General features: G+C 36.2%; 1 protein-coding gene across 2 annotated transcripts in view; it reads right to left on the bottom strand.

Annotated features, from left to right (window-relative positions):
* LOC147379261 (uncharacterized) overlaps positions 1-25,908 on the bottom strand; it is a 175,036-nt gene that overhangs the window by 41,926 nt on the left and 107,202 nt on the right. Inside the window, exon 5 of one of the 2 annotated variants that reach the window (XR_015132654.1) lies at positions 20,369-20,861. The exons of the other annotated variant lie outside the window; for it this stretch is intronic. The gene's annotated coding sequence lies outside the window, so the exon portion shown is untranslated. Of the gene's footprint in view, positions 1-20,368; positions 20,862-25,908 lie in introns of those variants that run through there. 2 annotated transcript variants of the gene reach the window in all.

The following is a 25,908-nucleotide window of genomic DNA, read 5'->3' as shown; positions in this document are numbered from 1 at the left end:
TTTTTCACAGTCAGAGCTAATCTGAAATGGCTGATGCTAGCTCAGGGAGGTCATAAAGAGATCAAATGACTTCTGGGCCAATGGAAAGCCCTACTGTCTAAATGCTTTTCAGGCCAATTTGAAGAAGTAATTAGACTTACTGGAAGCTTGTGTGAATAATGCTGCAAGTACAATTATGAACTGCCCAGACATACTGCTTTCAATATAGAAGAACTTGTCCACTGGTGCTGATGGCATACATGTAAAATTTCAAGATCCTGATATCAGAATGGATAAAGCTATGGCAATGCCATAATAGGTTAAAAATTATGGTTCATTCCTGGAATAAATTTTAGGTAAAAAGTCAGCTATCAGTCAATTGAAATATTATCAAGCTCTCTTATCTATCTTTAGCACTCAGCTTTTTTTGTTCCAAATGTAGACAAATGACTGTAAATCAAAGGAGTTTACAGATAATAATAGAAAAATCTTCTAAGAACTGAAATTGATAAACATATGGCAATGGCAGGCCATTGTAATGCAATTAAGGGATGTTGTGTGGATGCCTCTGAAGTGCCTATAAATGAATGTGACTTCAGTACTGCTGCCAAATTAGTCCAATGCCCCACAAATGAACTGAAAATCAAGTGCCTGGAATATTGTCTGCAGTGTCACTTTAAGATGACTGCTGCGCTGTGTTACTGTGGTGATTTGTGGCAAATAGCATGGCACATATATACATCAAGATACTGCATTTACGCCTAATCTTATTCTAATGAAAAACATGTTCACTGTTCATGAGAGTGTGTATGTCACCAGAGTTAGTATTTAGCATGACTTAAAAAAATTGAAAGGATATTTTATTCAGAGTATTACTAGAAACTGATTCGGACAATATTTAAAATATTTATTATAAAGTTATAATAATTAAGAAAGTAAAGACAATATGGAATGCAACTTTGTTTCTATTACCTCACACACAGAATCATGGTTAGTGTTTTATTTGATATGTGTATTATTTCTGGGGAGATTTTCTTCTTTTTTTAATAGAAAGCTTGTAAATGTTAACCATGATCTGGCAGTTCCAATAAACAGGTAAATTATTTTTTTATTATCCTTTTTTTTTAATAGGAATTTTACAAACTCCTATTTGATTAGCATTTACTTGGTGCCAGGTACTAATGGATATAAACTCATATAATATTCAAAACAACCCTGTGACATAGGTAGGTCTTCCCCATTAACAGCTGATAAAACTAAGACACAGAGAGGGTAAGTAATGAGTCTGGGGTCACAGAACTAGTGAGTGAAGGAACCCAATTTAAACCCAGGCAGTCTGCTTTAGAGTCTTGGCTTTGAATATTACCTGCAACATTAACCTGCAATATTGTTTTACACACACACACACACACACACATACACACATACGAAAGTGAAAGTGAAGTTGCTCAGTCGTGTCCAACTCTTTGCGACTCCATGTAATGTAGCCCACTAAGTTTCTCTGTCCATGGGATTCTCCAGGCAAGAATACTAGAGTGGGTTGCCATTTTCTTCTCCAGGGGATCTTCCCCACCCAGGGATGGAACACAGGTCTCCTGCACTGCAGGCAGATGCTTTACTGTCTAAGCCACTTAGGTACATGTACAAAGAGAATCATTGCAGAGTTTTTTGTTTTACTTTTTATTGGAGTATAGTTGCTTTACAATGTTGTGTGTTTCTGTTGTACAGCAAGGTAAATCAGTTACATGTATATGTGTGTGTGTGTATGTATATATAAACTCTATTTTTCAGATTTCTTCCCATTTAGGTCACCACACAGGATTAAGCAGAGTCCCTGTACTATATACTAGTATACTAGGTTCTCATTAGTTATCTATTTTATATATAGTAAAATGTATATATATGTATATATGTCAATCCCAATCTCCCAATTCATCCCACTCTCTCTTTCCCCCTGTTGTATCCATATGTTTGTTCTCTACACATGTGTCTATTTCTGTAGAGTTTTTAAATGTTTGATTCACAGTTTCAACCCTCACAAATTTTGACTTAGTGAATCCAATACAGGGTCCAGGTGTCTCCATTTCCACTATTTGAGAAATACTGATTTAGAGGTACCTGGTTATATTTACAATACTGGATTCTTTATTCTTGTTTCACTCTATGTTCATCCACAGTAATTTCTGTAACTAGTGAAAGCTACCCCAGCACTCACTCTGCTCCTAAATAGAGCAAGTTCAGAGACAAGCAGTGCATATGACTCATGCTGTATTTTTAATTATCACTGAGCTCTGACCCTTCAAAGATTAAATGCTTTTAGGACTATTATCTATTAATCTAGAGTAATTAGTGAGTGAGAAAACTAAAAATTTTCCTTAACAGAAATAGTCATAAGCATCTTTCCTTAATTATGACTGAGACACATGCTTCCTGAGTCTTTGTATTCTCTTATATCAAACTTTTTTTTTCACTTCATCCATGATGATGTAGGCTGAAATTTTCTTTTTTGTTTCTGCAGATGAATACTCCCTACTAGCACTACAATAGTTAATTGAGTATTTCCATTTTATAAAATATCTTTGAGTGTAATGACTGCAAGTACTTTGTTGAATATTCATTAACTATCCTTCTCTCACAGGGCATATAAATCCTCTGAAATGCAATACATATACACTTTAAACTTTGACATAAAATACTCATATTTCTAAGATAAAGGAGTTTTTCTTCTTTAAGCACTCTCTCAAATCATATATAATCAGGAACATTGGCAACACTGCTGCCATGAGAAGGACAGAGAGAACATCAAGAAATCCAAATGAATTCAAACCCATTAAATGTAATGGTGTGGTAAATCTCAGTGTACCATCTGCTGTAGAACACTGATACACTATTGGAATTCCACATCTTATTTACATAACAGATAAGAATGTGCTGGGAGATTTATATGGTGAATAAATACTCAGAGACAAAACTAAGTTTTTCCTATATTCACATCTGGGGATATCCACATCTGTATAAAATTTAATCTATTTCTGGTTAGCTATTCTACAGTATAATTTAAAATGCCACCTTGTCCAAATGTTATCAGCAATACTGTCAGCAAAACTAGATAATCAATAAAAACATTCTACGCAATGTTGTGTAAAATGTGAAATTTACCCAAACAATTCTGTCTCTTCTATACTTAAACTGAAGGAATAGTGAAGGAATAGAACTGCAAGACTATGGTATCTGTGCTTCTATTTAACAAATAAATTGGTAGTTATTCTACCCGAGAGATGTTTGACTCATATTTACCCATGAACACTTTATAAATTAGGGTAGTAATTAAAATTATATTAAACTTATCAAACTAATTAATTCCAAACACTTTGAAACCTTTAAGTCAGTTCCTAAACATTAAAAAAAAATTGAAAGTAACATAAAATCAAATTTTAAAGTGGAGTAGTTTCTTATCCTGGAATTCAAATGAATATCCTCTTTTTCTTCATTTTTACTTATGGATTTCCCTTAAATACACATGAATCATGAAGTCTGTAGATGTTTTCATGTGGTATATCAAACATGGAGTTTAACATCACATTATCTGTTTTTGTATGTGTCTTTTATAGCAGATGAAATTAGTAAGATATTTGATGAGTTATGCCTCCTTTCATCTGCATTCTTTATTTATTTTTTTTTAATTTAAAGGTGTTAAAGAGGAAATCAATATTTTTCATGATTGTATCTCGAGGTTCATGAGACCCCACATTTCTTCTGGATTCTCTCCTGTGACTTTCCTCAGCAGCAATGTTGAATAATTAAGCACTTTTGCATTTACATTCAGCAACCAGGATTTAATTAAATACAGTTCCCGTCTCTTCAACTGCTCTTACCAAACCTCCAGAAGTTGAAGAGTGCTGCTGTTGACAATGGCAGTCCACCAAGTGGAAAATTATGCAAAGAAAATTGAGAAAGTAGGAAAAGTGCCAGGCCTGGTGCCTTAGGGAAAGTGGAGAATATGAAAGTAAATACAGTACAGAGTATTTTGGTTATTGCTGTTGGCACTCTTCTTGATTATGTAATTGACTTTGTAAATTGATATATTACATGTTTATTACTTATTATCAAATCACAGGAATAGGAAACAATTTTGTTCTTGAAAGAATGATGGCCCATTACATGAGTCCCATCAAGAATGTATTTGGCTATGCAATTGCCCATGGTGGTAAATTGAGCTAATTTCAACATCAGCTTTGCAAAGCAATATTTATCTGTGATTACCAATAGTTAGAGTCAATTTTTTATTATATTCACATATTTCACATACTATATGGGCCCATTTCTTTTCATACTGTTAGAATTTTGCTAACAGGCTAAATTTAATTAGCATGTAAGTAGAATCTGGCTTCACATTACAAATATTGTGAAACCCTGGTGTCCTAGGGACGTATCATTTGTTAACTGGAAAATCAATTTAAGTTCATCATTTAACAAGTGCCTAAAAACTGTAATTATTGGTCACAAATGTGTTTCTAATTCTTACAATATTTGTGAAGTACCTACTGTGTGAACTTTTACTGAAAAATACACGATACAAGTGACAATAGTCACTGTCCTCCATCTGACTCTTAATTTAAATGTTTAATTGATAGTGTGTAGTATGTGGAATGAGGAGCCCCTGTCCCAAAATATGCCCATGCCCTTAAAATCTGTGATTATGGCATTATTTAGAAAATTCTTTGTAGATGAAGGTTTTTAATGAGATCATCCTGGATTTGGGAGGACCCTAAATCCAATGACAAGCTCTTAGAAGAGGTGGAGTCTTGTAAAAAGATACTGAATCTTTATAAGAGAAGACACAGACATGTTAAGTGAAATAAGCCAGACACAGAAAGGCAAACACTATATGATTTCACTTATATATGGAATCTAAAATAGTCAAACTCTTGGAAACAAAATAGGATGGTAATTGCCAGGAGCAAGGGTGGGAGGGAAAATGGAGAAGTGATGGCCAAAGGGTACATAGCTCAGTTATGCAAGACAAGTAAGGTTTGGAAACATAATATACAGCATAATGTGTATGTGCGTAGTATACGTGTGTACTCAGTTGCTTCAGTCGTGTCCAACTCTTTGTGATGCAATGGAATGTGGCCTGCCAGGCTCCTCTATCCCTGGGATATTCCAGACAAGAATACAGGAGTGGTTTGCCATGCCCTCCTCCAGGGGATCTTCCCAACCCAAGGATCAAAACCATCTCCTGCATTACAGGCAGATTCTTTTACTGATGAGCCACCAGGGAAGCCTATACAACATGATACCTATAGCTAATGATACTGTATTGTATACTTGGAGTTTTCTAAGAAAACAGATTGCATGTTAAGTGTTCTTAAACCCAGAGACACACACAATATCATCATAATGGGGCTGGGAGGAAACTTTGGAAGGTAATGGACATACCTATGGCATTGATAGCAGTGATAGTTTCACAGGTAGCTATTGTCCCTAAATGCATTCTGTTGTGTTCATTAAATAGGTATAGCTTTTTAATGTCAATCGTATCTCAGTGAATTGGTTTTAAAAAGAAAGAGAGAAGACACAGAGACATGAGGGGTAGTGGAGGTGGTTGGGGAAGCCAGTGAAAGGGTAACAAAGATTAGAGTTCAGTTCAGTCGCTCAGTCGTGTCCGACTCTTTGCGACCCCAGGCCTCCCTGTCCATCACCAACTCCCAGAGTTCACTCAGACTCATGTCCATCGAGTCAGTGATGCCATCCAGCCATCTCATCCTCTGTCGTCCCTTTCTCCTCCTGCCCCCAATCCCTCCCAGCATCAGAGTCTTTTCCATTGAGTCAACTCTTCACATGAGGTGGCCAAAGATTAGAGTTATGTAGTCCCAGACCAAGGAACTCCTGATGCCACCAGAAGCTGCATGAAGCAACAAGTGTTCTCCCTAGAGTCTTCTTAGGGAACACAGTGCTGCCAACACCTAAATTTTCAGACTTCTGGTCTCTAGGACTGTGAGAAATTTTTCTATTATTTTGAGCCTCAAATTATGGTAATTTGTTATGGAAACCCTAGGAAAGTAACACAACACATTTAACATAAAATATGTACCACTGTGGTATGGAAAGACATGAGCTTTGGAGTTAGAAAGAATATTTTTAATCAACTATTTATTACTCATGATCTTAGGCAAGTTATAAGACTCTCCCAAGCCAGGGCTCTCTAAAATACAAAATGGAATTGGTAATGTTCAATTATTGTGAAGATCAACTGAAATTATGTTGTGGTAGGCCTGGCCCAGTAACCCAATATCTGCTCTGTATGTTCTCCCTCCTTCACCCTCCTTCTCTGTCTCTCTTTTCTTTTTTAATCCCTCCTTCTCTCTCCTGTTCATCCATTCTATTGATTAGTTAAAATAATAATTTCTTAGCATTTGATATTTCATTTGCTATTAATCTTGAGGAAAACAATAATGAGAAATAAAGATCATTTAACATTAAAAGAAAATAGAAAGACACTTAGCACTTCTTTTTTATAAATCGACAACCACAGACAGCACTGCATGTAAGTAAAAATGAAAGATTAAGAAAAAAACAACTTTTTTTTACTCTCCTCTGTGGAATAATATATTCTTTCAAAGTAATTATATATAGTTTTAACTCATCCTTATAACATCCCCAATAAAGAATGCAACATAAAATGTACTTCCCTCAAAGAAACTAAGCTTCAGAGAGGTGAAAAGAGAAATGGAGTCTCAGAGTCTGTGATTTGTAGAATAATGGACTCTAAGATGTCTATATCTTAATCCTCAAAGCCTGTGACTATGTTACCTTTCACAGTAAAAGAGATTTTGAGATATGATTAAGTTAAGGATCTTGAGATAAGTCTTTCTGGGAATATCTGTGTGGGCCCAATGCAAGCACAAGGGGGCCTTAGAAAAGGCAGGCAGAGGGTCAGAATTAGTAAAGACAACACTACTAGAAGCAGAAATGAGAGAATGAGAAATTGGAAGATACTATGGGACTGGCTTTGAAGATGGAGAGAAGTAAGGGGTTATGAGCAGGATGCAGGTGACTTCTGGATGCTAAAAAAGGCAAGAAAATGAATTCCCTCCTAAACATTCCAAAAGGAATGTAACCCTGGCAACAATATGGCTTTAAAACTTCTGACCTGTAAGACTATAAGACAATAAGCTTGCATTGTTTAAGCCATTAAAATTGGATTGATTTGTGGAGTACAACATGGCAGAGGAGTAGGTGGATGTGGAGTTCATCTCTCTCCCCTGATACATCAAGAATACACCTTCAGACACAGAAGTGCATGCAGAACACCAGCTGAGAGTGGGCATGAGTACCTGACCACTGGAAAAGAATATATAGACCCACGCAAAACTCGACAGGATGAAGGAACTAGGGGGGGAAATGGGAGTGTTAATAGGACTGGACCTGCCCTTGGTGGGTTGGGTAACTGAAGCAGGGGTCCACTCCTCACATAGGGGCAACTGTCTGAATCAGAGGAGAAGCATTTAAGGCTTAGCATGAAACAGCTGATCTGTGGCAGCCTAAATGGAATGAGAATCAGACAGTCCTTGCCGCAGCCATACATACTCCAGACACGGATGCAGATCCCCTGGAAGGTGTAGCAGCTGGGAGCTGGAGTTTAGGGATTGTGGAGCAATTCCAGTGTGAGGGGCTCTTTCTGACTGTGGAGAGGCGGATCAAGGGGATGTGAGAGGAGACAGCGGTGGGAAATGCCTGTGAAGGAAAGCCGGGCAGCCATGGAAACAAGGTGATACTGCTGAGTCACGTGTTGGGGGTGGAGCTATCATCATAGCCTCTCTCCCCCCATATGCCAGCATTGGCAGCTCAACAATAGAGAGGCTGGCCCATGGAAGGCCTGACTCACTGAACTACAGAGTAGGACCCCATCCAGGGTGCCTCTTTAAGTGACTGATGCGCTGAACAACAGAGAAGGACCCCAGGCAAGGAATCCCTCTAAGTGCCTGAATGGGCAGAGCTACGGGGAAAGACTGGCCAAAGAGGCCTTCTGATCACCAGCTACAAGAGGCTCAAAAAAGACTCTGATAGGGCCATAACTCCTGCGGCAGAGGCAGTCCGTGTCCCGGCAAACTTGGCGCTGCCAGGGTCCCTGCAAGCCAAGCAGCTGCACTAACCTTCACACTCGCCTCTCACTGGGGCAGAGCTGCCACAGGCAAAAAAAAAAGTCTTAAGCCTATGTGTGCAGGTTCACTTCGGTAATGTCCAGCTCTCTGAGACCCTATAGACGGTGGCCTGCCAGGCTTCTCTGTCAGGAAGGGGAGTTCTTCAGGCAAGAATACTGAAGCGTATTGGCCAATACTGGTTGCCATACCCTTCTAGAGCATTAAATTTCCTGCTGCCCTAGTTGTCAACTCTCCTGAGTACCTGGTGCTGCCAGAACCCCTGCAACCCAGATAGCTGTGCCAACTCCATACCTGGCCCTCAAAGGGGCAAACCCAGTCCTTCAGAGCAGCCTCAGGAACAAACCACAGTGGATGATCCACATGCAGAGGTAAAAATAAAACCACAATTGAAACCCAGGGGCAGTATGACTAATGAAGAAGACCCCAAACCCTCCCACAACCTGTACAAGCTGCAGATTAAATCCACATGATCAACTAGGCAGACTCTGTATCTATGGAATATATAAAAGGTCATTGAGAGCTCCCACAAAAGAAAATGCACTAGTTCTGATAGCTGCGGACATTGGAGGCAAGAACACATGGGAGTAGGACCAGATTAGAATCCGAGCTGCCCCCACAGGAGGTCCAGAGATCAGCACAGTGTTAGAAGGCATCCTAGGGAAGTGAGGTGGACTGTGACTCCAAGCAAGGGAAAGGACTCTGACAGCAATGATTCAAGAAAAACTTTTATTATTCTTATGTTTTGACTTGTTCTGTAGATTCTTTTGGAATTCTTTTGTTTTGTTTTGGTTTCCCTTTTTTCCCTCCCTCTGTTGTAGTTGTTGATTTTATTGGCACTATGAAATCTACCTAAGCTTTTGAGCTTTTTTTTTTTTCCTCAGTTACATTTTTTATTGTTGTTATAAACCTCTGCCTCTACATTGGGCTTTTGTAGTTCTGGGGAGCTTTTCTTTTTTTCTTCTCTCTCTTCTCTTTTTTTGATTTTAATTTTAATTTTTAAAAACATATTATATTTTTTCTACATTTATTCCTTTATTTGTCTTTCCTACTATTCTGTTCCCCTTGCAGTTAATCTTTAATGTATATAAATCTTCTTCATCTACTTCTATTTAACTCTGCATATCTATTCTTTCTTTCCTTTCCCCTCAACATATTTGTTAGTTTTCTTTTCATTGCTTTCTTCCCAAACTGGCACCTTGCTTTAGTTTTGTTTTCCAGTTTGCACTTTAGTTAGTTTTGTCCTGTAGATATAAATATGGTTTCCTTTGTTTGCCAGGTCAATATATTGTACTTTATTTTTCTTGGACTGTTTTGATTTTGTTTATGGGTGTATATGTATATGTGTACATTCAGTCACTCATTTTATTGTTATAAACCTCTGCATCTACGTTGGGCTTTTGCAGTTTTCTGGAGTTTTCCTTTTTTTTTCCTACTTTATTTCTTCTTCCAATTTTTCTCTTTTCTCTCTCTCTCTCTTTTTTTAAATAATTTTAACTTTTATTTCTTTGAACCTACTTTTCTACACTTTATTTGCCTTTCCTACTGCCTTGCAATAAATCTTTAATGTATATAAATCTTCTTCATCAACCTCTATTTAACTTTACATATCTCTTCTTTTGTTCTTTTCTTTCTTTCCTTTCCCCTCAATGTATTTGTTAGTTTTGTTTTCATTGCTTTATCCCCCGCTTGGCACCTTGCATTAGTTTTGTTTTCCAGTTTGTGTTTTAGTTAGTTTTGTTCTTAACTGGTAAATATAATTTTTGATTTCCTTTGCTCACTGGCTCAATCTATTGTAGTTTATTTTGGTGGACTGTTTTGACTTTGTTTATGGGTGTATATGTGCATATTCTATTATTTTAATTATTATTTGCCTGATTTTGTAACTGCCATTTGTCTGGGGTTCATCTTTGGTTTCACATTTTTGGATATTTGTTTTAATCTCACTTAATGCCATAACAAACCACTTGTGGAATCTTCATTCCTGACCAGAGATCAAGCCCTGAGTCTTTGAAGTGTGAGCACTAACTCCAAGACCCTAGGCTAACAGAGAACTAACCCTGAGTGAGTGAGTGAAGTCACTCAGTCGTGTCTGACTCTTTGCGACCCCATGGACTGTAGCCTGCCAGGCTCCTCCATCCATGGGATTCTCCAGGCAAGAATACTGGAGTGGGTTGCCATTTCCTTCTCCAGGAGATTTTCCTGACCCAGGGATTGAACCCAAGTCTCCCGCATTATAGGCAGATGTTTTACCATCTGAGCCACCAGGGAAGAACTAACCCTAGGGAGTATCAAATAGTGAGAACTCACACAAAGAAAACCACTGGAATACAAGATCTGACATTACCCAACCACCAGTAGCACCCTGTGCAGGATGCCTCATCTAAACAACAAACAAAGCAAAAATACAAACCCAATCATCAGCAGACAGGATTACCACCTCATTCAGCCTTGCCCATCAGAGGAAAAGCAAACAACAAACAAACAAAAGCTCAGCACAAATCTCACCCTATACAAAACTTACACAAACCATTGGACTAACCTTAGGGGGGCAGAAACCAAAAGGAAGAAAGAATTCAACCTTGAAGCCTGGGAAAAAGAGACCTCAAACACAATAAGTTAAATAAAAAGCTAAGGAAAAGACTGAGAAATACTACACAAATGAAGGAAAAAGCTAGAAACACAGAAGTCCAAATAAATGAAGAGGAAATAGGCAAACTACCTGAAAAAGAAGTCAGAATAATGATAGTAAAGATGATCAAAAACTTTGAAAACAAAATGGAGAAAATGCAAAAATCGATTAACAAAGACCTAGAAGAATTAAAGAATAAACATGCAGAGACAAACAACATAATTACTGAAATTAAAAATACTATAGAAGGAATCAATAGCAGAATATCTGAAGCAGAGGAACAAATCAGGGAGCTGGAAGATAAAATGGTGGAAATAATTTCTGATAGCAGAATAAAGTAAAAAGAATGAAAAGAACTGAGGACAGTCTCAGAGACCTCTGGGACAATATCAAATGTACCAACATTTGAATTACAGGGATCCCAGAAGAAAAGAGGAAAAGAGGGTATGAGAAAATTTTTGAAGAGATTACGGTTGAAAATTTCTCCAACATGGAAAAGGACATAGTCAATCAAGACCAAGAGGCACAAAGAGTCCTATACAGGATAAACCCAAGGAGAACATGCCAAGACACATACTAATCAAACTAACAAAGACTAAACACAAAGAAAGAATATTAAAAGCAGCAAGGGAGAAGCAATAAGTAACATACAAGGGAAAACCCATACACTTAACATCTGATCTTTCAGCAGAAACTCTGCAGGCCAGAAGGGAATGACAAGATATATTTAAAGTAATGAAAGGGGAAAATTTACAACCAAGATTACTGTACCCAGTAAGGATGTTATTCAATATTGATGGAGAAATCAAAAGCTTTTCAGACAAGCAAAAGTTAAGATAATTTAATACCAACAAACCAGCTTTACAACAAATGTTAAAGGGACTTGTATAGTTAAGAAATGCAAGAGAAGAAAAAAGATCTACCAAATCAACCCCAAACAGTTAAGAAAATGGAAATAGGAACATATGTATCAATAATTACTCTAAATGTAAATGGATTAAATGCTCCAACCAAAAGACACAGACTGGCTGAATGGATACAAAAACAAGATCCATATATATGCTGTCTACAAGAAATCCACTTCAGACCTCAAGACACATAAAGACTGGAAGTGAGAGGATAGAAAAAATACATTTCATGTAAATGGGAAGCAGAAGAAAGCAGGAGTAGCAATTCTCATATCAGACAAAACAGACCTTAAAATAAAGAAGATTACAAGAGATAAGGAAGGACACTATGTAATGATCAAGGGATCAACCCAAGAGGAAGACATAACAATTGTAAATATCTTTGCACCCAATGTAGGAGCACCTCAATACATAAGACAAACACTAACAGACATAAAAGGAGAAATTGACAGTAACAAGATAATAGTAGGAGACTTTAACACCCCACTCACACCAATGGACAGATCCTCAAAACAGAAAATTAACAAGGAAACACAAGTCTTACATGATATAGTAGATGAGATGGATCTCATTGATATCTTCAGGACATTCAATCCAAAGGCAGAGAATACACCTTCTCAAGTGCACATGGAACATTCTCCAAGATAGACCACAACTTTGGTTACAAATCATACCTCATTTAAGTTCAGTTCAGTTGCTCAATCGTGTCTGACTCTTTGTGACCCCATGCACTGCTGCACACCAGGCCTCCATGTCTATCACCAATTCCCAGAATTTACTCAAACTCATGTCCATTGAATTGGTGATGCCATCCCACCATCTCTCCCTCTGTCATCCCCTTCTCCTCCTGCCTTCAATCCTTCCCAGCATCAGGGTCTTTTCAAATGAGTCAGTTCTTCACATTAGGTGGGCAAAGTATTGGAGTTTCAGCTTCAATATCAGTCCTTGCAATGAATATTCAGGACTGATTTCCCTTAGGATGGACTAGTTGGATTTAGTTGCAGTCCAAGAGACTCTCAAGAGTCTTCTCCAACACCAAGTTCAAAAGCATCAATTCTTTGTTGCTCAGCTTTCTTTATAGTCCAACTCTCAGATCCATACATGACTACTGGAAAAACCATTGCCTTGACTATACAGACCTTTGCTGGCAAAGTAATGTCTCTGCTTTTTAATATGCTGTCTAGGTTGGTCATAACTTTTCTTCCAAGGAGTAAGGGTCTTTTAATTTCATAGCTGCAGTCACCATTTGCAATGAGTTTGGAGGCCCCCCAAAAGAAAGTCTGCCACTGTTTCCACTGTTTCCCCATCTATTTGCCATGAAGTGATGGGACTGGATGCCATGATCAAACCTCAGTAAATTAAAACAAAATTGAAATTGTCTCAAGCATCTTCTCTGACCACAACATTGAGACTAGATATCAATTACAAGAAAAAAAGAAGAAAAAAAAAACTGTAAGGAAGGCTAACACATGGAGATTAAACAACACATTACTAAATAACAGGTTACTGAAGAAATCAAAAGGGAAATCAAAAAATTTCTAGAACAAATGACAATGAAAACATGACAACTCAAAACCTAGGTATGTAGCAAAAGTAGTCCTAAACAGGGAAGTTTATAACAATACAATCCTACCTCAAAAAACAAGAAAAACATCAAATAGACAGCCTAACCTTACACCTAAAACAACTGGAAAAAGAAGAAGAACAACAACAAAAAAATTAGTTGAAGGAAAGAAATCAAAGATATGAGCAGAAATACATAAAGAAGAAATGATAGAAATAAAGAAATAAAACTAAAAGCCGGTTCTTTGAGAAGATAAACAAAATTGATAAACCTTTAGCCAGACTTATCAAGAAAAAAGGAGAGAAGAATCAAAACAACAGAAACTAGAAATGAAAAACCAAAGGTTACAACAGACAATGCAGAAATACAAAAAATTATAAGAGACTATTGTGAACAACTATATGGCAACAAAATGGATAACCTGGATGAAATGGACAGACTCTTAGAAAAGTTCAATCTTCCAAGACTGAACCAGGAAGAAATAGAAATTATGAACAACCCAATTACAAGCACTAAAATTGAAGCTGTGATCAAAAATCTCCCAAAAAACAAAAGCCCAGGATCAGATGACTTCACAGGAGAATTCTATCAAACATTTAGAGAAGAACTAATGCCTATCCTAAACCTGTTTCAAAAAATTCCAGAGGAAGGAACACTTCCAAACTCATTCTATGAGGCCACCATCACCCTGATACCTAAGCCAGACAAAGACAACACACAAAAAAGAAAACTATAGGCTGATATCACTGATAAACATAGATGCAAAAATCCTCAAAAATTTTAGCAAACAGAATTCAGCAACACATTAAAAAGCTCATACACCATGATCAAGTTGGGTTTATTCCAGGGATGCAAGGATTCATCAATATACAGAAATCAATCAATGTGATACACCATATTAACACATTGAAAGGTTAAAAATCATATGATAATCTCAATAAATGCAGAAAAAGCCTTTGAAAAAATTCAGCACCCATTTATGATTAAAACTTTTCATAAAATGGGCATAGAAGTAACCTACTTCAACATAGTAAAGGCCATATATGATAAGCCTACAGCAAATATTATTCTCAATGGTGAAAAACTGAAAGCATTCCCTCTAAGATCAGGAACAAGTCAAGGGTGTCAACATTCAGCACTATTATTCTACACAGTTCTGGAAGTCCCAGCTACAGAAATCAGAGAAGAAAAAGAAATAAAAGAAATTCAGATCAGAAAAGAAGTAAAGCTCTCACTTTTTGCAGATGACATGATACAGTACATAGAAAGCCCTAAAGATAGTATCAGAAAATTACTAGAACTAATCAGTGAATTTAGCAAAAGTGCTGGATACAAAATCAATAAACACAAATCACTTGCATTTCTATATACTAATAATGAAAAATCAGAAAGAGAAACTAAAGAATCAATCCCATTCACCATTGCAACGAAAAGAATTAAATATCTAGGAATAAACTTACCTAAGGAGACAAAAGAACTGTACACAGAAAGTTATAAGACAATGATTAAAGAAATCAATTGAAGACAGCTTCTTTAATAAATGGTAAAAGAATAAAATTAGAACACTTTCTAATAAACACCATACATGAAGATAAACTTAAAATGGATTAAAGATCTTAATGTAAAACCAGAAACTATAAAACTCTTAGGGAAAGCATAGGCAGAACACTCAATGACATAAATCTAAGGTCCTCTGTGACCCACCTCCTAGAGTAACAAAAATAAAAACAAAAGCAAACAAGTGGGACCTGATTAAACTTAAAAGCTTTTGCAGAGCAAAGGAAACTATAGGCAAGGTGAAAAGAGAATCCTCAGAGTGGGAGAAAATAATAGCAAATGATACAACTGACAAAGAATTAATTTCTAAAATATACAAGCAGCTCATACAACTCAATGCCAGAAAAACAAACAATCAAAAAGTGGGAAAAAGACCTAAACAGACATTTCTTCAAAGAAGACATACAGGTGGCTAATAAACACATGAAAAGATGCTCAACATCACTCATTATTAGAGAAATACAAATCAAAACCTCAATAAATATCACCTCACACTGGTCAGGATGGCCATCATCAAAAAGTATAAAAACAATAAATGCTGGAGAGGGTGTGGAGAAAAGGGACCATTCTTGCACTGTTGGTGGGAATGTAAACTAATACAGCCACTATGGAAGACAGTATGGAGATTCCTTAAAAAACTAAGAATAAAACCACCATATGACCCAGCAATCCCACTCCTAGGCAAATACCCTGAGGACACCAAAATTGAAAAAGACACATGTATCCCATTGTTCATTGCAGCACTATTTACAATAGCTAGAACGTGTAAGCAATCTAGATGTCCATTGACAGATGAATGGATAAAGAAATTGTGGTACGTATATACAATGGAATATTACTCAGCCATAAAAAGGAACACACTTGAGTCAGTTCTGATGAGGTGGATAAGCCTAGAATAGTATTTTACAGCATGAAGCGAGTCAAAAAAGAAATAAATATATTATATTCTAATGTACATACATGGAATCTAGAAAAATGGTAATGAATTTATTTACAAGGCAGCAATGGAAAAACAGTGAAAGTGACAAAGAGATTCAAGGGGTTAGATCTGATAGACAGAGTGCCTGAAGAACTATGGACGCAGGTTCATGACACTATACAAGAGGAAGTGATCAAGACCATCCCCAAGAAAAAGAAATGCAAAAAGGCAAAATGGTTGTCTGAGGAGGCCTTACAAATAGCTGTGAAAAGAAGAGAAGCAAAAGGCAATGAAAAAAAGAAAGATATACCCATTTGAATGCAGAGTTCCAAAGAATAGCAAGGAGAGATAAGAAAGACTTCCTCAGTGATCAATGCAAAGAAATAGAGGAAAACAATAGAAGGAAAATGACCAGAGATCTCTTCAAGAAAATTAGAGATACCAAGGGAACATTTCCTGCAGAGATGGGCACAAAAAAGGACAGAAATGGTATGAAACTAACAGAAGCAGAAGATATTAAGAAGAGGTGGCAAAAATACACAGAAGAACTGTACAAAAAAGATCTTCATGACCAAGATAACCACGATGGCGTAATCACTCACCTAGAGCCAGACATCCTGGAATGTGAAGTCAAGTGGGCCTTAGGAAGCATCACTAAGAACAAAGGTAGTGGAGGTAATGGGATTCCAGTTGAGCTCTTTCAAATACTGAAAGATGGTGCTGTGAAAGTGCTGCACTCAATATGTCAGCAAATTCGGAAACTTAGCAGTGGCCACAGGACTGGAAAAGGTCAGAGTTCATATCAATCCCAAAGAAAGGCAATGCCAAAGAATGCTCAAACTACCACACAATTGCACTCATTTCACACACTAGCAAAGTAATGCTCAAAATTCTCCAAGCCAGGCTTCAGCAGTACATGAATTGTGAACTTCTAGATGTTCAAGCTGGATTCAGAAAAGGCAGAGGAAATTTTCCAGAAAGGCAGAGATCAAATTTCCAACATCCAGAAATCATTAAAAAAGCAAGAGAGTCCCAGAAAAACATCTACTTCTGCTTTATTGACTATGCCAAAGTCTTTGACTGTGTAGATCACATAAACTGTGGAAAATTCTGAAATAGATGGGAATACCAGACCACCTAACCTGCCTTCTGATAAATCTGTATGCAGGTCAAGAAGCAACAGTTAGAACTAGACATGGAACTAAAGAATGGTTCCAAATCGGGAAAGGAGTATGTCAACACTATATATTGTCACCCTGCTTATTTAACTTATGTGCAGAGTACATCATGTGAAATGCCAGGCTGGATGAAACACAGCTAGAATCAAGATTCCTAGGAGAAATGGCAATAACCTCAGATATGCAGATGACACCACCCTTATGGCAGAAAATGAGGAACTTCTAAAGAGCCTCTTGTTGAAAGTGAAAGAGGAGAATGGAAAAGTTGGCTTAAAACTCAACATTTAGAAAACTAACATCATGGCATCCGGTCCCATCACTTCATGGCAAATAGATGGGGACAGGTGGAACAGTGACAGACTTTATTTTTGGGGGGCTCCAAAATCACTGCAGATGGTGACTGCAGTCATGATATTAAAAGATGCTTGATCCTTGGAAGAAAAGTTATGACCAACCTAGACAGCATAATAAAAAGAGAGAGCTTACTTTGCCAACAAAGGTCCATCTAGTCAAGGCTATGTTTTTTCCAGTAGTCAAGCATCAATGTAAGAGTTGGACTATAAAGAAAGCTGAGCACCAAAGAATTGATGATTTTGAACTGTGGTGCTGGAGAAGACTCTTGAGATTGGATTGGAATTCCAAGATTGGAATCTCCTTGGATTGCAAGGAGATCCAACCAGTCAATCCTAAAGGAAATCAGCCCTGAATATTCATTGGAAGGACTGATGTTGAAGCTGAAACTCCAATATTTTGGCCACCTAATGCGAAGAACTGACTCATTGGTAAAGACCTTGATGCTGGGAAAGATTGAAGGTGGGAGGAGAAGAGGACGACAGAGGAAGAGATGGTTGGATGGCATCACCGACTTGATGAGTATGAGTTTGAGTAAGCTTAAGGAGTTGGTGATGGACAGGGAAGCCTGACATGCTGTGGTCCATGGGGTCACAAAGGGTCTGACACTACTGAGTGACTGAACTGAACTGAGTGGAGAAACACACATAGAGAATAGACTTAAGAACACGGAGAAAGGGGAGGAGAGGGTGAGATGTATGGAAAGAGTGACATGGAAACCTGCATTGCCATATTAAAAATAGATACCTAACCAGAATTTGCTGTATGGCTCAGGAAACTCAAACAGGGACTCTGTATCAACCTAGAGGGGTGGGATGGTGCGGGAGATGGGAGGGAGGTTCAAAAGGGAGAGAGATTCATTTTGAGGTTTGACAGAAAACAACAAAATTCTGTTAAGCAATTATCCTTCAATAAAAAATTAAAAAGAAAAGAAAAAAGAGCTTCAAAACAATTCACCATTAGTACATATAGTGCTTTGGTGCAACAATCTGCTCACAAAAATAAACCAAAGTTACCTGAGGAGAACACGAGTCAGGTCAGAAAGCAATCAAATAATAATGCACGTGTGTTATAAAAATAAGCAAAGCTGAAATAAATAAAGATGATTTAGAAAAAAAGTGTACTGATTTGTTAAAGCAACAGTAGGAAACTAATACAGAGCCCACGGCCGCTTTTTAATGATTACGTTTATTACCCTTCTCAGAAACCACCTTCTCTGTGGTGGAGGTGTATGTGAGTATGTGAGTGAGTGAAGTCATGTATGTATGTGAGTGAAGTCATACATTTCTGAAGTGGATAAGCGCTATATTTTAATTCCAATTTTTTTCTGTCCTGAATTTCACTTTAGGAAAACATATGTGAGGATGGAGATTTAAGCAGTAATTTCTGTAATTAAGTTTGTAAAGAACTATATTTATCTGACTCTTTGTGACTGAAATGCATTTACTTCATTCACCCTTATGCTTAATTTAACATTTTAAAAGCCTGTTTCTTTTTGGAACGTGAGCCCTGCAGTCAGGAGTTTGGAGTCATAGATACTTGAGAAATTTACATATCCTCCTTTTCTGTGGGAGGTTCACAGTGAATTTCCCTGTAATGTCTCCTAGGTATGAAAGATTCTGCATTGGTTATTACCACTTATTCACTGCCTGTTCACCCCTCTGACGATCATCTAATCTGACTTACACTCCTGCTACTCTGCTGAAATTGTTCTTGTTGCGGTCTTTAAAGAGACCATGATGTCAAGTCCAAATATCATTTTTGTTTGTTTGTTTGTTTTTTTACCCTGATGTTTCTCAGATTTTCAGGAGCAGTGTATTTAACCAATGACTGCTCCCATCTAGTCAAGAATTTATACTATATTTGCATATTTTATCTAAAAAATTAAGTTGACTTAAGATACCCTTATAGAACATTATTACCATGAACTTATGTAAAGCTCATCTCTGGCTCTATTTATACTTATTTTCATCTTAGTCTCTGAGCCCACCCTCATTCTTATTGCCACAATAATCACCCACTTTAATGTATCTGGTGTATGTTCTTGGGTGTATATGTAATTTTGAGAAATATATGTTTGTGTATGCTCTTCAAATATATAAAAATTGTATTGTGCAATAGATTCATTCTATACCTTTCAGTCTTTTTTCTTTTGACATTTGGTTTTAACATCTGTTCATGGTGTTAATTATATTTCTAATTCACTGTTTCCAAATGATGCACAATTTTTTTTTTTAAGAATTCATCCATCAGTTTTCACTTATTCATTTTCCCTGTAATGGACACCTAGGTGACCTCCAAATCCTTCTAACAACAAACATAAATATCTTCGTCCTACTTCTTCTAAAACCTGCACACAGGTGTACCTGGAGTATACATCCAAGAGTGGGATGACTTTGAATAAAGGTAAATGCAGATATTTTCACTCAGAGTGGAGTGAATCCATAAATAAATGTGTGAAGAATATAAACATCCAAAATATTGACATTTCAAATCTATTAACATGTTGCATCTCTATTATATAACTTTACTTTGTCTCAATAGTAACTAGTGGATTTTTTAAGAACTCTAGTAAATAATTAATAGATTATACCTAAATATTAGACAACCTGTATATTAATGTCAGTACTTTATAATTTAATTTTAATTTCATTTTTGAATTTTTGACTGTTACAGAGAAATTAAATCAGAGGGAGTTTCCACTTAACCATCTGTCTCTTGGGAGATGGACAGGCTTCTCTTTCTTTCTTGTAGCCAAAGGAAGGAACACAGTGCATATGCTAAACAAAATTCTGTTGAATAAATAAATAAAGATTTTGGAGGATTATAGGTATTTATGTAGTCAGGAAGCTCACTCCTGAGTTTTGCTAGTGCTCCTTCTTATGGCTTAATAATTCTTACCAAAAACTTTCTTTCATGCTAAAACAGAGATAGTCTGGCCCAAATGCATAGTGTGAAATGATTTCATGATAAACCATAAGTCTCCACTCTCAATACCAAAGACAAGCATTATTTTCAACACTAAACCCACAAAAGAATGCCATACACAGGAGCTGCATAAAAATCACAGCCTTGTCTACTGACTGTCAAATTCTGTCAAACTGATATTGGGATATTAGAGATTGCCCCAAAGCCAGAAAACACAAAAAAGCAACAATTCTTCAAGTTTAATTCTCTCAACAAAGCACTTTTTAAAAAAGCTGCCATAGTTTACACCTGTGTGAAAGTCCAAGAAAAGAACTTTTGATTCCTTTCTTTCAGAACCTGATAACCCATCCAAAATTTTAAGTGTTTTCAATGAACATTTTCACATAATCCAAGACATAGAAAATGCAAACAAGTTGATCATGGGCATTAAAGTGAAACAGTTTCTGTGTGATTATTCAAATCAAATATCTGGCTCTGCTTCTTGGGATGAGGTATCTGCCAACTGTCAAATGTCAAGCTGGATGAGGCTGGAGAAGCGAATAAGGAGAGCATACTGGGAAAGAGGGGTCCTTCTGTTTCTATCGTCACATTTCGGCACCATCCATGCACTGTTGTCAAGAAGCATCAGTGTCTTCTGTCCAATATTCAGTCCAAGCCTACCATCTGGGCAGTTCAACCCATTTCTGCAGATTAAAGCCCAATGTAGTCAATGTGTCTGTTTGTTTTGGTCATTGCTTAATAAAAACTTGATTGTTACCCTTATTTCCATAATTCTTGATTTCTACATCAAAATAGAAAGCAATAGTCACTTACTTTCCTTTCAGAGATAATGGGCAAAAGATATCTTTTGGCACTTCATTAGATGGAATATTTCTCTAATGAGAGAAGTGTTTACCTATTCTTTATTAGTGCAAATTCATTTGACTTTGGAGCACATTAATGTGGTGCATTTGCAGGTGGCCTAGTGGTAAAGAATTCACCTGCCAGTGCAGGAGATGAAAGAGATTCGGTTTCAATCCCTGGGTCAGGAGGATCCCCTGGAGGAGAAAATGGCAACCTGCTCCAGTATGCTTGCCTGGAAAATTCCATGGACAGAGTCGAATGGTGGGCTACAGTCCATGGGGTCTCAAATAGTCAGGCACAACTGAGCACACACACACACACACACACACACCAATCACTGTTTCATATACAGTGTTTTCTCTGAAAATTTCTAACTCCCAATTTCTGTCAGGACTTTGCTTCAGTAACAAATATGCTGAATGTATGCAAACATGTTTGAATTCAAGCCCATTTTTTAATATTTTCCAAGACTCAGAGATTTTGTAAAATAAAACTAAAAACAAAGAAAATACACTAAACTTAAATATAAACTTTATGTAAGTGTCTGACAAAGTTTGTACTCATGATCAAAACTGTGATCCAAGAAATAGCATATGGGCTCTTCTGTTTAGTAAATGAGATAGCATGATATTGAGTAAGCCAAAATGATTATTTCCATTTTAATACAAGCTTCATCAGTAAAAGAAGATAGTAAAATCCACCTCAAATTTTTCAGAATAAAATTTTATCTTTACCAAACACATAGAAAAAACTCTGAAATCCATTATTTCAGATAAAAAATATTTAGTAAGAAAAATGGACTTGCCATTTGAAATGGTTCAGAACTTTTCAAATGCCCAAGGAAACAAAATGGTACACAATAAATTATTATAAATTCCAGTGGAAACTTCTTGAGAGGTCTATTATTGCCTTGCAATCCTACAAAAATACTTTTAAACCATTTTGTTCTTATGATATAGACAAATGTACCAGAAGGCTTTTAATCAAATTATATTAACTAATGATACAATCTGAAGGCAATGCAGAGGGCTTAATTGATAATTACACAATATGTATAGTATTATATTAGTTTATTACATACTTACATATCATTATTATGTATTCAATATTTATTGAGGGGGAAAGCCAATTTACATGAAAATTTTTGGTACTTTTACTTTCTTGTAAAATGGCATTTACTCAATGACACTATTGAAAATACAAACACAATTGATAAACTTTTGCCAGACTTGTCAAGAAAAAGGGGGAGAGGGTTCAAATCAATAAAATTATAAGTGAAAAAGAAGTTTCAACAGACACCAGAGAAAAACAAAGGATCGTAAGAGACTACTATCACAAGTAACTATATGCCAATAAAATGGACACTCTAGAAGAAATGAACAAATTCTTAGAAAGGTACAGCTTTCCAAAACTGAATAAGAAATAGAAAATATGAATAGACCAATCACAAATACTGAAATTGAATCTGTGATCACAAAACTCCAGGACTAGATGGCTTTACAGGCGAATTCTACCCAACATTTACAGAAGAATCAACACGCATCCTTCTGAGACTATTCCAAAAAACTGCAGAGGAAGGAACACTCCCAAATCCTTTCTGTGATGCCACCATTGCCCTGATACCAAAACTAGACAAAGACACCGCAAAAAAAGAAAATCATCACTAATGAACATAGACACAAAAGTCCTTAACAGAAGATTAGCAAACTGAATCCAAGAGTACATTAAAAGGATCATACACCATGGTCAAGTGGGATTTTTGTTGCATTCCCAGGGATGCAAGGATTTTTCAATATCCCCAAATCAGTCAATGTGATATACCACGTCAAAAAACTGAAAGGTAAAAACCATATGATCATCTTAATAGATGCATAAAAAGGTTTTGACAAAATTCAACACCATTTATGATAAGAATTCTATAGAAAGTGGGTACAGAGGCAACATACCTCCACATAATAAAGGCCATACATGACAAACCTACAGTTAACATTATACTCAATGGTAAAAAGCTTAAAACATTTCCTCTAAGATCAAGAATACAAGGATATCCACTCTTGTCACTTTTACTCAACATAGTTTTGTAAGTCCTAGCCACAGAAATCACAGAGGAAAAAGAAATAAAGGAAACTCAAATTGAAAGAAAAAAACACATTATATATTAACACATATATGTGGAATCTAAAAAAAAATGGTATAGATTATCTTATTTGCAAAAAAAAATTGAGACACAGATGTAGAGAATAAACATGTGGACACCAAGAGAGAAAGAGGAGGTGGTGGGATGAACTGGGAGATAGATATTGATACCTATATATACTATATATATAATAGATAACTAATAAGAACCTACTGTATAGCACAAAGAACACTACTCAGTGCTCTGTGGAGATATAAATGGGAAGGAAATCGGCCAAAGAGGAAATATTTATATATACATATGGCTGATTCACTTTGCTATATTGTAGAAACTAACATAACATTGTAAAACAACTATACTCCAATAAAAACTTATTTAAAAATAAGTTGGAAAAGAAAGAATAAAACTGTCACTGTTTGCAGATGACATGGTACCATACACAGAAAATCCTAAAGATGCTACCAGAAAACTACTAGAGCTCATCAATGAATTTGGTATAGTTTCAGAATATAAAATAAATACACAGAAATCTGTTGCATTTCTATCCACTTATAACAAAAGATCAGAAAGAGAAATTAAAGAAACAATCCCATTTACCATCACAGCAAAAAGAATAAAATACTGAGGAATAAACCTACATAAGGATGCAGAAGACATGTACTCAGGAAACCATAAGATACTGATGAAAGAAATCAAAGATGACACAAACAGATGGAGAGATATACCTTGTTCCTGGATTGAAAGAATCAATATTGTCTAAATGACTATACTACTCAAGACAATCTGTAGATTCAATGAAATCCCTATCAAATTACCAATGGCATTTTTTGCAGATCTAGAACAAAAACATCTTAAAATTTGAATGAAAACATGAAAGACATAGAGAACAAACTTATGGTTACTGGTCAGGGAAGGGTGAGGAGTTTAGATTAACATATACACTCTGCTATATTTAAAAGAGATAACCAACAAAGATGTATAGTGTAACAGAGGGAACTCTGCTCAGTATTCTGTAATAACCTAAGTGGGAAAAGAATCTGAAAAAGAATAGATACAAGCATAACTGAATAGTTTTGCTGAAATGTGATACTAACACAACATTGCTAATCAACTATACTCCAATACAAGATAAATATTTTTAAATGTAAAAAAAGTTTATATATTATTTGCTAAATGCTATGCACTTACACATATCCAATAATTATTTTTATGTCTTTACATTATGAAAACCCCAAGAAGATTTGGTCATCTCATTTCAGATATTGTTTCATCTTCTTTATACTGATTTTATTCTCAAACACATTTGTGAACCCACTGGGAAGGGCTGAAGTAGAGCAGGAAGAGAACATAAACTTCTGGTCTTGAAGATAGTTCCTAGAACAGATAGCCTTGGTGCCAAAAGGGTCCCAAGAATAGGGTAGAGGAGTCTGGCACTGCAGATCAAAGTAGGTGCTATTCTAGATTTGGATTAGTAAAAGAAGAGTCTAAGCCTGATGGAGGATGACAGTAATCAGCTGAACATAAACATAAGACAAATTCCAAGAGCAAGATACATGTAGTCAATAAGGAAATTAAGAACCAGAAAATTCTAGATCAGTAGGCAAAGTAGTGGGTATAGTGCAAAGAGGCTCAGATAGGACTCCTACCACTCCTAGTATGGACACTGGACATAATTTCGGATGAGTATTTGTGTTCATGACATAATCTATATTTGTGGTCTATTGTTTCTAGATTGACATGCTACTTAAGTAATTATATAATATTTTGAATAGTCTAGTTTTTTCATATATATCTTTTAGTAATACAAAAGGAAGCTGGAAGAAAGGTAATACCGTTCAGTCAGCCATGTGTGTTCAATGTCTCATAGAAAAATATTAATATATGATAGCTAATTTGCCCTAAGATTTTTTCTTTTAAATTATTTTTCTATTCATGTTTCTCCAAATTTTTCTCACTAGTACATATAATGGGGATATGCTTGAGTTAAAATTATATACTTTATATTAGATAGATATTATATACAGTACAATATTTTGTAAATCATTCATTTACTTTTTCTTCAAGCTCAGAAGTGACAAAAGTTCAAAGTCATGTCCATACATCTTTGAACTTAAGATAGCTGTATAAATATTGTCTCTCAATGTTCTTTTCCTGCTTGCAAACAAATAGTAGTAATTCAAACACAATATTACTGAATTTTACACAAATCATAAGTCTCAAAATTGTGAACAGATCGGACATTTCTGAGTGCAAGATACCTATCTTCTAACCTAGCTGTCTATCTGAAAAATATCTCAGAGACTTTCTTGGAAATCTGTTTGATATTTTTCAGGCCTCAATTAAAACTATACATACTGTTTTTAAGAACTGGGCTTTGTTTTTGTGACTTAGACTGATTTTCTTATGTTTTGTTTTCAGTGGATAAGCATAAATTTTAGGCATCCCCACATGGGTGATCCTTTGTATTTGCCTACTATCAATTGTCAGGGATGTGGAATAGATAAAAGGTGCTTTTCTTCTCCCAGAGCCTGTAATGTAATCATTCTAGCATGAGAATGTAAACTTGGGACTTCTGAAGTGAGCTATCCAGGACAGTCCTGCTCAGCTGTTTCCAGTATGAAAGTTATCATTGAAGGAATCTTATTACAGAAACAATTACTGAACAACCCAGTCTGTTGATTTCTCAGGTTCAGAGTTAGCTCTCCTTAGACAACCAGATGGTATTTCTTCCCATTACCTAAACATTTTTC

This window comes from Bos grunniens, chromosome 1 (assembly GCF_055505025.1).
Source record: "Bos grunniens cultivar Pamir isolate PY7600 chromosome 1, Bosgru_T2T1.0, whole genome shotgun sequence".
NCBI classification, from domain to species: domain Eukaryota; kingdom Metazoa; phylum Chordata; class Mammalia; order Artiodactyla; family Bovidae; genus Bos; species Bos grunniens.
This window is presented reverse-complemented; position numbering and strand designations above follow the sequence as displayed.